The 15,612-nt window shown below is 46.2% G+C and overlaps 1 protein-coding gene across 2 annotated transcripts in view; it reads left to right on the top strand.

Moving 5' to 3' along the window:
- Positions 1-15,612, top strand: part of LOC141112548 (5-hydroxytryptamine receptor 3A-like) — a 129,191-nt gene that overhangs the window by 39,272 nt on the left and 74,307 nt on the right. The gene's annotated exons all lie outside the window — the stretch shown is intronic.

The following is a 15,612-nucleotide window of genomic DNA, read 5'->3' as shown; positions in this document are numbered from 1 at the left end:
GCATACCTCCCAACATTTTGAGATGGGAATGAGGGACACCTACCAGCAAACGTATGTAGGCATGGAACGAGTCCCCTGCCACACCCCCTTTAAAGGAGAATTAACCCAAGAAAAAGGTTAAATAAAATCACAAGGGCTTTTTTTTTACCACTGCCATTCCTTTTTATTGGCTTTTAAAAAGGTACAAATGCAGCAATTTAGAATTTGGAAAAAAGGTTTAGCATTGGGAAACAGTTTTTGAAAGATAAAAAGTGCATTTTATATACAGCTATTTGGATCACTCCAAAATGAGGGACAAATGAGGGGGAAAGAGGAACAGAGGGACATTTCCCCAAATCATGGACAGTCCCTCGAAATCAGGGACAGTTGGGAGCTAAGTTGTATGTTACACACAGATTCCATTTTTATAGACAGTGAAATGCTAAAGTGACTCTAATCTATGGTTAAAAAATTAGGTTACAGGGGTGGTGGAAGTGTATAGATTATTTTTGGAAAAATATAAGGATATTTGTTTAGTGTCACTTTAAAGAAAAATTATCACAGAGACGGGCAATATCCCTTAAAGAAGAACTCCGGGATAGGCAAAAAAAATCACCCATTAGTACACCCCCTACACAAAACACTAAACAGTTGGAGGTGCATGCGCGGCGCGAAACTGACAGGAAGCTAAGTGGCGGAGCTCCGTGGGAAGCGGAGACATCTACTAACTCCCCAGGGCTCTAAAACACTCGTTTTACCACCTGAACACCCTAACACCCCTGCGGGACTAGAGGTGCATGTCAACAACCAAAAAAAAAAAAAAATTTGCGCAGCGGTCCCTTACAAACTACCTTCTCCAGGTACGGAAACAGACCACGATGTCCCAAGATGGCGCCCACAAGAAGAGCGTCTCTCCTGATGCCCCTGATCCAGAAGCCTCTCCTACCACCTTTGCTGAACAAAGTGAGTACACACCACACCTCACTAAAGTGGACCTAGAGGACAGTTTATCAGTTATGTATGACAAGCTTGCTCGCAAGTTTCAAGCTGAACTACATAAGGTGACAACATCACGGAGCTGGTGGATGTTAGGGACCTTGTGCTCCTCCACCTTCTGTTTGAGGATGCCCCACAGATGCTCAATAGGGTTTACGTCTGGAGACATGCTTAGCCAGTCCATCACCTTTACCCTCAGCTTCTTTAGCAAGGCAGTGGTCATCTTGGAGGTGTGTTTGGGGTCGTTATCATGTTGGAATACTGCCTTGCGGCCCAGTCTCCGAAGGGAGGGGATCATGCTCTGCTTCAGTATGTCACAGTACATGTTGGCATTCATGGTTCCCTCAATGAACTGTAGCTCCCCAGTGCCGGCAGCACTCAGGCAGCCCCAGACCATGACACTCCCACCACCATGCTTGACTGTAGGCAAGACACACTTGTCTTTGTACTCCTCACCTGGTTGTCACCACACACGCTTGACACCATCTGAACCAAATAAGTTTATCTTGGTCTCATCACACCACGGGACATGGTTCCAGTAATCCATGTCCTTAGTCTGATTGTCTTCAGTAAATTATTTGCGGGCTTTCTTGTGCATCATCTTTAGAAGAGGCTTCCTTTTGGGACAACAGCCATGCAGACCAATTTGATGCAGTGTGCGGTGTATAGTCTGAGCACTGACAGGCTCACCCCCCACCCCTTAAACCTCTGCAGCAATGCTGGCAGCACTCATACATCTATTTCCCAAAGACAACCTCTGCATATGACGCTGAACACGTGCACTCAACTTCTTTGGTCGACCTAGGCAAGGCCTGTTCTGAGTGGAACCTATCCTGTTAAACCGCTGTATGGTCTTGGCCACCATGCTGCAGCTCAGTTTCAGGGTCTTGGCAATCTTCTTAAAGCCTAGGCCATCTTTATGTAGAGTGACATTTTTTTTTCAGATCCTAAGAGAGTTCTTTGCCATGAGGTGCCATGTCGAACTTCCAGTGGTCAGTATGAGAGAGTGAGAGCGATAACAGCAAATTTAACACACCTGCTCCCCATTCACACCTGAGACCTTATAATACTAACAAGTCACATGACACTGGGGAGGGAAATTGGCTAATTGGGCCCAATTTGGACATTTTCACTTAGGGGTATACTCACTTTTGTTGCCAGTGGTTTAGACATTAATGGCTGTGTGTTGAGTTATTTTGACGGGACATCAAATGTACACTGTTATACAAGCTGTACACTCACTACTTTATATTGTAGCAAAGTGTCATTTCTTCAGGGTTGTCACATGAAAATATATAGTAAAATGTTTACAAAAATGTGAGGGGTGTACTCACTTTTGTGAGATACTGTATGTGCGTATGCGCATTCCTTCGAGCAATGCGTCCACGTGCATTTCTATTAGCAGTGCGCCTATGCTCATTTCCATTAGCAATGCGCCTATGCTCATTTCTATTGGTGAAGCTATGTGCATGCGCACATTTATGAGCAAGTCGCCGTACTGGAATTCCCTTACAATCACAGATTAACAGGATTTGGGGCTTTTTAGACTATCATTCAGAAGCCTTTAGTTGTACATAAAGCGGTGTTCCAGCCGCAAAAAAAAAAAAAAAATTTAAAGGTCAGCAGCTACAAACACTGTAGCTGCTGACTTTTAATAAGGACACTTACCTGTCCAGGGAGCCCGCTATATCGGTCACCCGAGGCAGATCCGTCCATCGGATCGGTTGCAGGCACTACCATTCCAAATAAGGGAAACCGGCAGTGGAGCCTTGCGGCTTCACTGCCGGTTTCCGACTGCACATGCACGAGTCCCGCGGCATTTTGTGAATGGCCAGCTTGTCTTCTGGGACACACACAGGTCCCAGAAGACAACGGGGGTGCTCGCCAAAGAAGAGGATGTGACGTCCTGGGCCATGGAATCGGAAGTGCACTTGTACTTCCAAAAAAGGTACTAAAGGAAAAAAAACATTTTTTCTTTCAATATCCAAAAAACGAGGGGTGGCGACCACCTCTCAAAAGTGGGTGGAACTCCGCTTTAACGTAAAACTATAGGCAAAACTTTTTTGGGTAGCGTAAGGCAGGGCTATAACCCGTATTGGTTTATTTTTTTGCCATTTGTGCCCTATTGGGGAGAAAGAGCTTCACTTCCTTTCTTACAGCCAAATCAGGAAGTGAAAGGAAATCACTGCAAATTAAGGGAATTCCTTGGGGACTCCATGCCACCAGAACTGTCCCAATTGGAAGATTTCCCCTCTATTACTTTTCTGGAGACAGCCCAACATTTGGGATTTCCTTTTTACTTTTACTTTCAATCATAATGATAACCAGGACAAATAGAGAGGGGGAATCTCCTTAACTGGGGCACAGACAGCAAAAAAAAAAACTGACAGGGGTTCTAATTCCTCTGCACTCTGTCCAAAACTAAAGAAAAAGTTTTGCCTTTAGTTATAATTTAAACCACTTCAGCTCCAGACTGTTTCGCCCTCTTCCAGTCCAGGCCATTTTTCATGTTTCAGCACTGTCACATTTTGAATGCGAATTACTCACCCATGTAACATTGTACCTAAGTGAATTTTATAAAGTGTTTTTAAACAGATAGAGTTTTCATTTGGTGGTATTTAATCATCAAAAAATTATGGAGTCTAGAAACTATAGCATACAGTATATATTTGAAAATTGATCAGTTCTGAAGTGCCTATATTGAGGCCTTAATATGCAAGGATAGTACAAATACCCACCAAATGACCACTTTTTGGAAAAAAGACATGTCAATGTATTTAGTAAGAGGAATGGTGAGTTTTTTGAAGTTGTAATTTGTTGTTACAATTTTTTGGAAAATGAAGAAGTTAAATAAAATGTTTTTTTCTTCAAGTGTCATTTCTCACTAGGGATGAGCTTTGTGTTCGAGTCGAACCCATGTTTGACTCGAACATCGTGTGTTTGGTTGTTCGCCGAATTACGAACGATATGGGTTCGTGTGGCGCGTCACGGCCCATAATTCACTGCGGCATCGCAGTGCATTGCTGGCTGATGATTGGCCAAGCATGCACTATGACCAGCATGCTTGGCCAATTACAGCGCCGTCTAAACAGAGAGCCGTAATTGGCCAAAGCCAAGGAGGCTTTGGCCAATTATGGCTCAGGGGGTTTAGTACACGCCCCACATTATATAAGGCCGCCTGCACGGTGGCCCTGTGTAGTGTGTTCCGGCATTCAGACAGAGAGAGAGAGACCGTATCATTTGATTTAAGTTAGATAGAGTAGGCAGGTCGAGTCAGTTAGCTGCAGTTAGTGTATTGTGTGTGTGTGTGTGTGTGTGTGTGTGTGTGTGTGTGTGTATATATATATATATACATCCCAGATTATGTGTATATATGTGTGTGTGTGTGTGTGTGTGTGTGTATATGTATGTATATATATATATATATATATATATATATATATATATATATATATATATATATATATATATATATATATATATATATATATATATATATATACATATACACACTGTATTCAGTTTAGCTAGATCCTGTTCTTCTCTTCCTAATATACTGACAGGCAGGCAGGTACTGTACTGTGTATCCTGCACAGTTGCACCTACAGTATAGCTACCTGAAGACAAGTGCAGGTGTTCTCATACTAATAATACTATAGGCAGGCAGTTGATTCTGCTAGCCGCAGTATAATCGGTGTATGTGTGTATATGTATATATATAAATCTATCCCAGTTTTGTGCAGCTCACTGCAGGCCAATAGTATGTCTGGAAGGCCAACAAGGAGAGGCAGACAGTCGCAAGCCAATAAAAGACGGCAAGCAGGCTCTGTGTTTAGAGGCAACAGTGCTGGTCGTGGACACGGTGCATCCTAATCATCATGTGGCTGGCCGTATTGAGCCACAACATGCGGAAGACTTGGTCGAGTGGATGACCAAGCCGTCCTCATCCTCCTCATCCTCTCACCCAGGCTCAGGGTACTTTGTCTGGCAAAGCATCTGCCAATGTGGCCTCTTCCCTCTGATCAATGGCATCAGTGACTCCTTCCCTAGCCCCACCATGTCCTCCTGAGGAGTCCCTCGAACTGTTTGACCACAGTGTTGGGTACATGCTCCAGGAGGATGCCCAGCGTTTTGAAGGCTCTGATGATGGTACTGATGATGGTACTGAGCTAGATGAAGGCAGTAACGTGAGCCCGGACAGAGGGGGTGCCCAAGAAGAACAGCAATCTGGCAGTCATGTTCCCCCTGCTGCACCATACTGCCAGGTTTGCTCCAGTGATGAGGAGGGAGGGGATGATGAGATCACTGACTCAACGTGGGTGCCTGATAGGAGGGAGGAGGCACATCACCAACGAGGCAGGATGCCCTCCAGGAGCCAGCCTAAGGGCAGCACACTGACTGCATCACACCGCAGAGCTCCACATGTGCAGGGCGCTGCTGTCTCTGCGCGTTATTCCAAAAGTTCTTTGGTGTGGGCCTTTTTTGAGACGAGTGCATCAGATCGCACCACTGCTATTTGCAACATACGCCTCAAGCGTATCTCACGAGGCCAAAACATCTCCCGCTTGGGCACCACATGCTTGACCAAACATATGTTGACCTGCCATGCAGTTCGTTGGCAAGCGTATCTAAAAGACCCACACCAAAGAACAAAGAGGACCTCTCCTTGCTCCTCATCAGCTGGGATCTCCAACCCCACTATATATTCAGTCCTCTCTGAGACCTGCACTGATAGGAATGAAGGTGTAGAATTAGGTGTGTCACAGCCAAATACTTGCAGGCAGTCTGCTATTGGTACACTGACATCAGATTGTACCAGGCAAATTTCCCTGCCCCAGCTGCTGTACCGCAGAAAGAAGTTCGCTCCCAGCCATCCACATGCCCAGCGGTTGAATGCTAGCTTGGCAAAATTGCTAGCACTTCAACTGCTACCTTTTAAGTTGGTAGACTCTGCCCCCTTCCGAGTTTGTGGAATGTGCGGTTCCTCAGTGGCAGGTTCCCAAACGCCACTTTTTTTCACGGAAGGCAATTCCGGCTCTCGACCGGCATGTGGAAGGCAATGTCTTGGCCTCGCTGGACAGGGCGGTCAGCGGTAAGGTGCATATTACCGCTGACTCATGGTCCAGCAGGCACGGACAGGGATGTTACCTAAGTTTCACGGCGCATTGGGTGACTCTGCTGGCAGCTGGGAAGGATGCAGGACAAGGTGCAGTAGTGTTGGAGGTTGTTCCGCCACCACGCCTCCAAAATGCCACTACTGGTGATTCTGACACACCTCTCTCCTCCACCCCCTCCTCTTCTTCTTCCTTCATGGCCTCTTCCTGTACTTTGTCCTCGGAACCAGTGGTGCTCCATAGGCGTTCAAGGGGCTACGCAAGTACGCAGGCCAAAAGATGCCATGTGGTGCTTGAGCTGGTGTGCTTGGGGGACAGGAGCCACACTGGGGCAGAGATTCTGTCAGCTCTGCAGGGGCAGGTTCAGAGGTGGTTGACTCCACGCCAATTTAAGGCAGGAATGGTGGTTTGTGACAATGGCACCAACTTCCTCTCCACCCTCCGACAGGGACAAATGACCCATGTGCCCTGTTTGGCTCACGTCTTTAACTTGGTGGTGCAGCGGTTCTTGGGCAGGTACCCGGGCTTACAGGATGTCCTGAGGCAGGCCAGGAAAGTCTGTGTGCATTTCCGCTAGTCATATAATGCCAGTGCTCGGCTGGCAGACCTCCAAAAGGAATTTAACCTGCCCAAGAACCTCCTAATCTGTGACATGCCCACCAGGTGGAACTCAAAGTTGGCCATGCTGCAGCGGCTGCACACGCAGCAGAGGGCCATCAATGAGTACCTGTGCGACTATGGCACCAGGACAGGGTCAGGGGAGCTTGTTTTTTTTTTCCTCACGCCAGTGGGCCATGATCAGGGATGCATGAACTGTCCTGTCACCATTTGAGGAGGCCACAAGGATGGTGAGCAGTGACAGTGCATGCATCAGTGACACTGTCCCCCTTGTCCACCTGTTGGAGCACACGCTGCATGGAATAATGGACAGGGCACTTGAGGCAGAACAGAGGCAGGAAGAGGAGGACTTCCTTAGCTCTCAAGGCCCCTTTTATCCAGACAGTGTTCCTGCGTGCCCGCTGATCACACAGGAAGAGGAGGAGGAGGATTGTGCCAGCATGGAGGTGGAGCCTGGCACTCAGCATCAGCAGCAGTCTTTAAGGGATCATTTACAGTCCCAAGAAACCCATGGACTTGTACGTGGGTGGGAGGAGGTGGCTGCGGATCATGTCGTCCTTAGTGACCCAGAGGACTCCAAACTGAATGCCTCAGTAAACCTACGCTGCATGGCCTCCCTGTTCCTGCAAAGCCTGCGGAAGGATCCTTGTATTCGTGGTATCAAGGAGAGGGATCAATACTGGCTGGCAACCTTCCTTGATCCACGTTACAAGGGTAAGGTTGCGGACCTTATCTTGCCGTCGCAGAGGGAGCAGAGGATGAAACATCTTCAGAAGGCCTTGCAGAAAGAAAAAAACAAAAGGGAGGAAAGCAAAAAGAATTCTTCAGTGAGGAACCAGCAAGTTTAGCAAAAATATAAATATTTATTATAGAAAAAATAATACCACATATACACCAGATAGTGTCAACAAGAAAATAAGTTGACTGTAAATAGACCAATCACCACCACTAAAAATAAAATAGACAACGTTGTCTAAAAACAGAGAACAACATACAGATGGCCACCACTACACATACAATCACATCTAGTTGGCTAGTTGGACTTGCATCGTCCCATATATAGTGTCTCTAAGTAGAGGTTGGAAGCCAAGAGGTGACGGTATGCAGCCGTGGGTATGGGAATTCCGCTGTGCACACTGCCGTTGGCAAACTTGAATGTGACTTTACAGACAACAGGGGCTGGTAGTGGCACTTGCAGGTGAATGCTCAGCCACAGCTGATAACCATACGTGAACGGCTGTGTGGGTGCTGGGCAGAGGTGCAGGAGGGGGTATGTGCCTGTGTAACTATTGGTGTATGAAGACAGCGTCTGAGCCGGATATAATAAAATGATCTCACCAGACCATAGACATCCAGATACACCAGGCACGTTGAACACTCCAAGCCTCCTCAATGTAAGCGAAGCAGCTGAATCATCCTCTGATCAAGTCAGAGTAACTGGAAAGTCCGTTTGGGTAGATGCCCAACAGGGTAGTGGAAATGAAGGGACGTGGTAGGGTACCGCCAGGATGCGGTGTGAGCCACGATAACTTCCGGGTTCCGTGCTGTAGAACTTTCAGCGGGCTTCAGCGGGCTTTCGGCAGGGCTTGAGCGGCTTCAGCGGAGTAGCAAATCAGATCCCAAAGGCTGGTGGGTGGGTCTGTATGGGTACTACGTCGAACGTAATGGCGTCATGCTGACGCGTTTCATCCGTCAAGGATTTCTTCAGAGCATGCGCAATAGTTGCAGGGAGCGGCTTATATAGTAATTCCAATTGAAGACGTTAATACGTCAACTAGCCGTTGTCTAGGCAACAGCGCAACAGATAGACGGCCATTCAAATCTAAAGACAACAACAAATAATAGGTTGGGTCCGTCCGTGGGTGCAGTGCCCCCAGCGGAGATGTTAAATAAGACTGGGAAGGTGAAAAGTGGGGGGAGGAGGGGATAGGGTTTTGGTGATGGAAGGAGGGTTTTAGTTAAGAAAAAAGGGGGGGGGGGAGGGGGGGGGGGGGGAAAACCACAATCTGGTCAACTAAATGTTAAAATGGGCAGGGCAAATGCAGAAAGATATGAAGACTCTCCCCCGGCATCTATGGTGTGAGGAATACTGATAAATTACACTCGTTGTTTAACCCATGTGGGGACATACTGTCAAGGGTATATATCCACATTTTTTCTTTCTGGCAGAGAATCCTGTCGAAGTCACCCCTTCTAAGGGGGAGATTTAGCTTGTAGATACCCTTGACAGTAAGTCCCGTAGGGTCCCCACCATGATGATTAAGAAAGTGTAGGGGAATAGGGCGTTCGTCATCCTTGCTGAGGATGCTCTGTACGTGTTCACTGATTCTGATCCTGAGTTTCCTTTTAGTTTTCCCCACATACTTTTTGCCACATGGGCATGTGAGCATGTAGACCACTCGTGTGGTATTGCAATTAATAAAGTTATAAATTTTAAATTGTTTCTCACCATCAGAACCAGTGAACACGTCCGTGCGCTCCACATACTTGCATATATTGCATCTGCCACATTTAAACATACCCTTTAAGGGTGGAAGTTGTGTGAGCCAGTTTTTACTGTGTGACCTATGGTATTCTGAATGAATCAAGTGATCCCTGAGATTCCGAGAGCGTCGGGCAGTGAGAAGAGGACGTTCCCCTACTATTTCACCAAGTACAGGGGAGTCTGAAAGGATATGCCAATGATTACCGAGAATGGTCCTGATTTGTTTCCATTGGGAACCATATTTGGTGATAATCCTGGGGGGCCCAAAGTTATCTTGGGAGGCCTTGGGCTTTTTCCTAACGAGAAGTTGCTGTCGATCAGTCTGGACAGCTCTTTTTTTGGCTGCTCTGATGGACCCATGGGAGTAGCCCCTATCTCGGAATCTGTCATATAGGTCCCTGGCCTCTGTGTTGAAGTCCTGTTGTGTGGAACAGTTTCTGCGAACACGGAGAAACTGACCCACAGGAATGCCTCTAATCAGTGATCTGGGATGGTCACTTGTTGCCTGGAGGAGCGTATTCGCTGCCGTGGGTTTTCTGTACGTTTTAGTACTGATCCTCCCATTGTTGGCAACAAGGGTAAGATCCAGGAAGGGGAGGGTATGCTGGTGGGCTGTGTAAGTGAGCCTAATGTTCCGATCATTGGTGTTAAGTTCATCAATGAACGACACCAGTTCCTGTTCTGTACCCCCCCAGATCATGAATACATCATCGATGTACCTCAGCCAGAGGCGACTGTGGCTGAGGTACATCGATGAATGGTAGACACACTCCTCCTCCCACATGCCAAGGTGGAGGCATGCATATGAGGGAGCCCACGGTGCCCCCATTGAGGTGCCTCTAATTTGTCGGTAGTAAGTCCCCATAAACTGGAAGCAAGTCCAACTAGCCAACTAGATGTGATTGTATGTGTAGTGGTGGCCATCTGTATGTTGTTCTCTGTTTTTAGACAACGTTGTCTATTTTATTTTTAGTGGTGGTGATTGGTCTATTTACAGTCAACTTATTTTCTTGTTGACACTATCTGGTGTATATGTGGTATTATTTTTTCTATAATAAATATTTATATTTTTGCTAAACTTGCTGGTTCCTCACTGAAGAATTCTTTTTGCTTTCCTCCCTTTTGTTTTTTGATATGTATTATAATTCAGAGGTACACACCCACTTATGACCCTCATGTTGGGTGTTAGCAAGCATTAGCATCATTAGGCAGATCTCCTATGGGCATTACTCCCATCTGTCTATAGCTATATGATATCCAAGCAAAGTGTCTGATTCATAAATTTTCTTTTGTTTATTCATATTTGCTTTGTGGGATTAGACTTCCCTTCCTCTATGAAACTCACTTTGCTACCACGCACACCAGACTGTACCTTGACCACACACTTTTTATAAGTGGGCCCGTCCTTGGGTGCACTCCACCCCCCTTCCTCCCTCCCCTTCCCCTCCTGCCCCCCCCTTTTTCCTTCCCCCTCTTTCTCCACATCTGGACATCTAAATTTCCCCTCCACATGCTATGGCCTATCTCCTTGATGAAGATATCGATCGAGAAATTCAGTCTGCCTTCTCCTCTCAACAGTCGGCTCCAAACTCATGTGAGGAGTCTCTCCAGACCCTCTTCAGGAACCATAAAAAATTGACAATTAAATTCCTGAATAGGAAGTGGGACATCTCTTCATTAAAATCCCATATTGAAAACGGTATTGTCCCCAGAGGTCTGAGAGAACGGGTGACCCCAGCCGGACATCTTCACACACCACGCTTCATACAGGCATGGAAGGCTAGCTGTATGAGGCGAGGTCTGGAAATTATGCAGCTGATTGTAGATGAGGAACATGCTCAACTTGCTGAAATTCAAACTGAGATAGATAATAGTGTCAGTTTACTCGAACCTTTCAAAACAGACCCCTCATTTGAAAAACATAATGAGCTCCTTAAAAAAGAAGTAGAGAAAACCCAGAGAAACCTAAAAATCCATAAACAAGAAAAATTTAAACAAAATCTACTTGATCTTGAAAGTGGTGATCTGTTTGATCCCACAATTCATAAAGGAAGGAGCCGTTCACGAAAAAATAGAGGGAGGAGTAACAGCTCAGCCAATACTAAGGCTATCCGTAAACAATATTCCTCGACGGACAGTGACAGCGAACGCAGAGACCTCTCTGTGACTTTTTTAGAGAGGGACCAGTCACCAACAGACAACCCCCCAACTACTACAGGGAAGAACAAAGCAACAGGAAAAGGGAAAATACCCCCAGACTCACCCCCAGGTCATCAGGGAAGACAAAGGGAAATCCGCAAAAGCCAAAGACAGGTGAGAAAGAAAACATACAGGACATAAGTACACAGAAATTATCAGTGGCTTCTTCCACAGATATGAAGGTAGTTAACCTCACCAATTTCCCCTTAAATCAACATCATCTCTCTCTACTCAGCAGGGGCCTCTCTTTCTCCCCTAAATCAGGGATGAATGAGTTTGAAGTATATAAGGACATCTCCCTCTATCTAAGAAAAGTCCTCTTTAGATACTGGCATCTATCTAAACACACCGAAATCAATCAGGACTCTCAGAATAGAGAGGAAAGGGAGGCTCTGGACGCACTTGTTTCACTTTTATTAGAAAATGAGGACTCTGACTCTGATTCTGAGATGCCATCTGCGCAAGCTGTCCTGACCCGTCCGGCTAACCTACCCATCAAATCAGACAAAATGCCCCCGTTGTCTAAACATAGGGCCATTGAATTCTTCCTGGCACAAGTTAAAAGAGACCTATCTAAAGTCAACTGGACATATAAGGGTATAGATAATCTTACCAGAGATGAGAGAAAGGCCCTAAAAGAACTAGAGGAGACCCCCCATATTGTAATTAAGGGCAGTGATAAGGGGGGTAATTTGGTCCTCCTTACAGAGGATCAATATGAAAATGAAGTACTTAGACTCTTGGGTGACCAACTTACTTACCTTAAACTTGATATAAACCCCTTTCCTGACATTACTAATGAACTGAATTATCAGCTCAGTCTAGCATTGGAGGAAAAACTAATCAATAAAAAGGAGTTCAATTTTCTCAAAGTGTCTCAGTTTAACATACCCACCTTCTACATTATACCGAAGCTCCATAAGTCCCTAACCAACCCCCCCGGTAGGCCCATAGTATCTGCAGTGAATGGCCCCCTCGAAAAAACGGGTAAATTCATTGATGCATTAATTAAAGAATTGGTAATTGACCTGCCCTCGTATGTGCAAGACACTGGGCATGTACTATCCCATTTAGAAAACGTGGTCCTACCGGAGGGATCTTTCCTGGTTGGTATTGATGTCGAATCCTTATATACATCAATTCCCCATACTTGGGGACTGAAGGCAATTCAATTCTTTCTTCAAAAGAAATTCCCAGACTTAGGACATCAAAATGAGTTCATCTGTGACATACTCAAATTCCTATTGGAGCATAATTGCTTCCAGTTTATGGGGACTTACTACCGACAAATTAGAGGCACCTCAATGGGGGCACCGTGGGCTCCCTCATATGCATGCCTCCACCTTGGCATGTGGGAGGAGGAGTGTGTCTACCATTCATCGATGTACCTCAGCCACAGTCGCCTCTGGCTGAGGTACATCGATGATGTATTCATGATCTGGGGGGGTACAGAACAGGAACTGGTGTCGTTCATTGATGAACTTAACACCAATGATCGGAACATTAGGCTCACTTACACAGCCCACCAGCATACCCTCCCCTTCCTGGATCTTACCCTTGTTGCCAACAATGGGAGGATCAGTACTAAAACGTACAGAAAACCCACGGCAGCGAATACGCTCCTCCAGGCAACAAGTGACCATCCCAGATCACTGATTAGAGGCATTCCTGTGGGTCAGTTTCTCCGTGTTCGCAGAAACTGTTCCACACAACAGGACTTCAACACAGAGGCCAGGGACCTATATGACAGATTCCGAGATAGGGGCTACTCCCATGGGTCCATCAGAGCAGCCAAAAAAAGAGCTGTCCAGACTGATCGACAGCAACTTCTCGTTAGGAAAAAGCCCAAGGCCTCCCAAGATAACTTTGGGCCCCCCAGGATTATCACCAAATATGGTTCCCAATGGAAACAAATCAGGACCATTCTCGGTAATCATTGGCATATCCTTTCAGACTCCCCTGTACTTGGTGAAATAGTAGGGGAACGTCCTCTTCTCACTGCCCGACGCTCTCGGAATCTCAGGGATCACTTGATTCATTCAGAATACCATAGGTCACACAGTAAAAACTGGCTCACACAACTTCCACCCTTAAAGGGTATGTTTAAATGTGGCAGATGCAATATATGCAAGTATGTGGAGCGCACGGACGTGTTCACTGGTTCTGATGGTGAGAAACAATTTAAAATTTATAACTTTATTAATTGCAATACCACACGAGTGGTCTACATGCTCACATGCCCATGTGGCAAAAAGTATGTGGGGAAAACTAAAAGGAAACTCAGGATCAGAATCAGTGAACACGTACAGAGCATCCTCAGCAATGATGACGAACGCCCTATTCCCCTACACTTTCTTAATCATCATGGTGGGGACCCTACGGGACTTACTGTCAAGGGTATCTACAAGCTAAATCTCCCCCTTAGAAGGGGTGACTTCGACAGGATTCTCTGCCAGAAAGAAAAAATGTGGATATATACCCTTGACAGTATGTCCCCACATGGGTTAAACAACGAGTGTAATTTATCAGTATTCCTCACACCATAGATGCCGGGGGAGAGTCTTCATATCTTTCTGCATTTGCCCTGCCCATTTTAACATTTAGTTGACCAGATTGTGGTTTTCCCCTCCCCCCCCTCCCCCCCCCTTTTTTCTTAACTAAAACCCTCCTTCCATCACCAAAACCCTATCCCCTCCTCCCCCCACTTTTCACCTTCCCAGTCTTATTTAACATCTCCGCTGGGGGCACTGCACCCACGGACGGACCCAACCTATTATTTGTTGTCTTTAGATTTGAATGGCCGTCCATCTGTTGCGCTGTTGCCTAGACAACGGCTAGTTGACGTATTAACGTCTTCAATTGGAATTACTATATAAGCCGCTCCCTGCAACTATTGCGCATGCTCTGAAGAAATCCTTGACGGATGAAACGCGTCAGCATGACGCCATTACGTTCGACGTAGTACCCATACAGACCCACCCACCAGCCTTTGGGATCTGATTTGCTACTCCGCTGAAGCCGCTCAAGCCCTGCCGAAAGCCCGCTGAAGCCCGCTGAAAGTTCTACAGCACGGAACCCGGAAGTTATCGTGGCTCACACCGCATCCTGGCGGTACCCTACCACGTCCCTTCATTTCCACTACCCTGTTGGGCATCTACCCAAACGGACTTTCCAGTTACTCTGACTTGATCAGAGGATGATTCAGCTGCTTCGCTTACATTGAGGAGGCTTGGAGTGTTCAACGTGCCTGGTGTATCTGGATGTCTATGGTCTGGTGAGATCGTTTTATTATATCCGGCTCAGACGCTGTCTTCATACACCAATAGTTACACAGGCACATACCCCCTCCTGCACCTCTGCCCAGCACCCACACAGCCGTTCACGTATGGTTATCAGCTGTGGCTGAGCATTCACCTGCAAGTGCCACTACCAGCCCCTGTTGTCTGTAAAGTCACATTCAAGTTTGCCAACGGCAGTGTGCACAGCGGAATTCCCATACCCACGGCTGCATACCGTCACCTCTTGGCTTCCAACCTCTACTTAGAGACACTATATATGGGACGATGCAAGTCCAACTAGCCAACTAGATGTGATTGTATGTGTAGTGGTGGCCATCTGTATGTTGTTCTCTGTTTTTAGACAACGTTGTCTATTTTATTTTTAGTGGTGGTGATTGGTCTATTTACAGTCAACTTATTTTCTTGTTGACACTATCTGGTGTATATGTGGTATTATTTTTTCTATAATAAATATTTATATTTTTGCTAAACTTGCTGGTTCCTCACTGAAGAATTCTTTTTGCTTTCCTCCCTTTTGTTTTTTGATATGTATTATAATTCAGAGGTACACACCCACTTATGACCCTCATGTTGGGTGTTAGCAAGCATTAGCATCATTAGGCAGATCTCCTATGGGCATTACTCCCATCTGTCTATAGCTATATGATATCCAAGCAAAGTGTCTGATTCATAAATTTTCTTTTGTTTATTCATATCGGCCTTGCAGAAAGGCCTGTGCAATGCGTTCCCAGAGACTGGGAGGTTACAAACTCCTGTTCCTGGACAACGTGTTGCTGAGGCTTCGTTCAGTCAAAGGAGGAGCGGTGGAGAAGGTGGCCGTCTGACCGATGCGTTCAGACAATTTTTTAGTCTGCAGCCCCAAGGTATAATCGGTTCCAGCAACCATCGCCAGCGTCTGTTTTACATGGTGCAGGAATACCTA

The sequence above is a fragment of the Aquarana catesbeiana genome, linkage group LG11 (genome assembly GCF_042186555.1).
Source record: "Aquarana catesbeiana isolate 2022-GZ linkage group LG11, ASM4218655v1, whole genome shotgun sequence".
NCBI classification, from domain to species: domain Eukaryota; kingdom Metazoa; phylum Chordata; class Amphibia; order Anura; family Ranidae; genus Aquarana; species Aquarana catesbeiana.
Note: the sequence above shows the minus strand (reverse complement) of the source record. Positions and strands in the feature narration are given on the sequence as shown.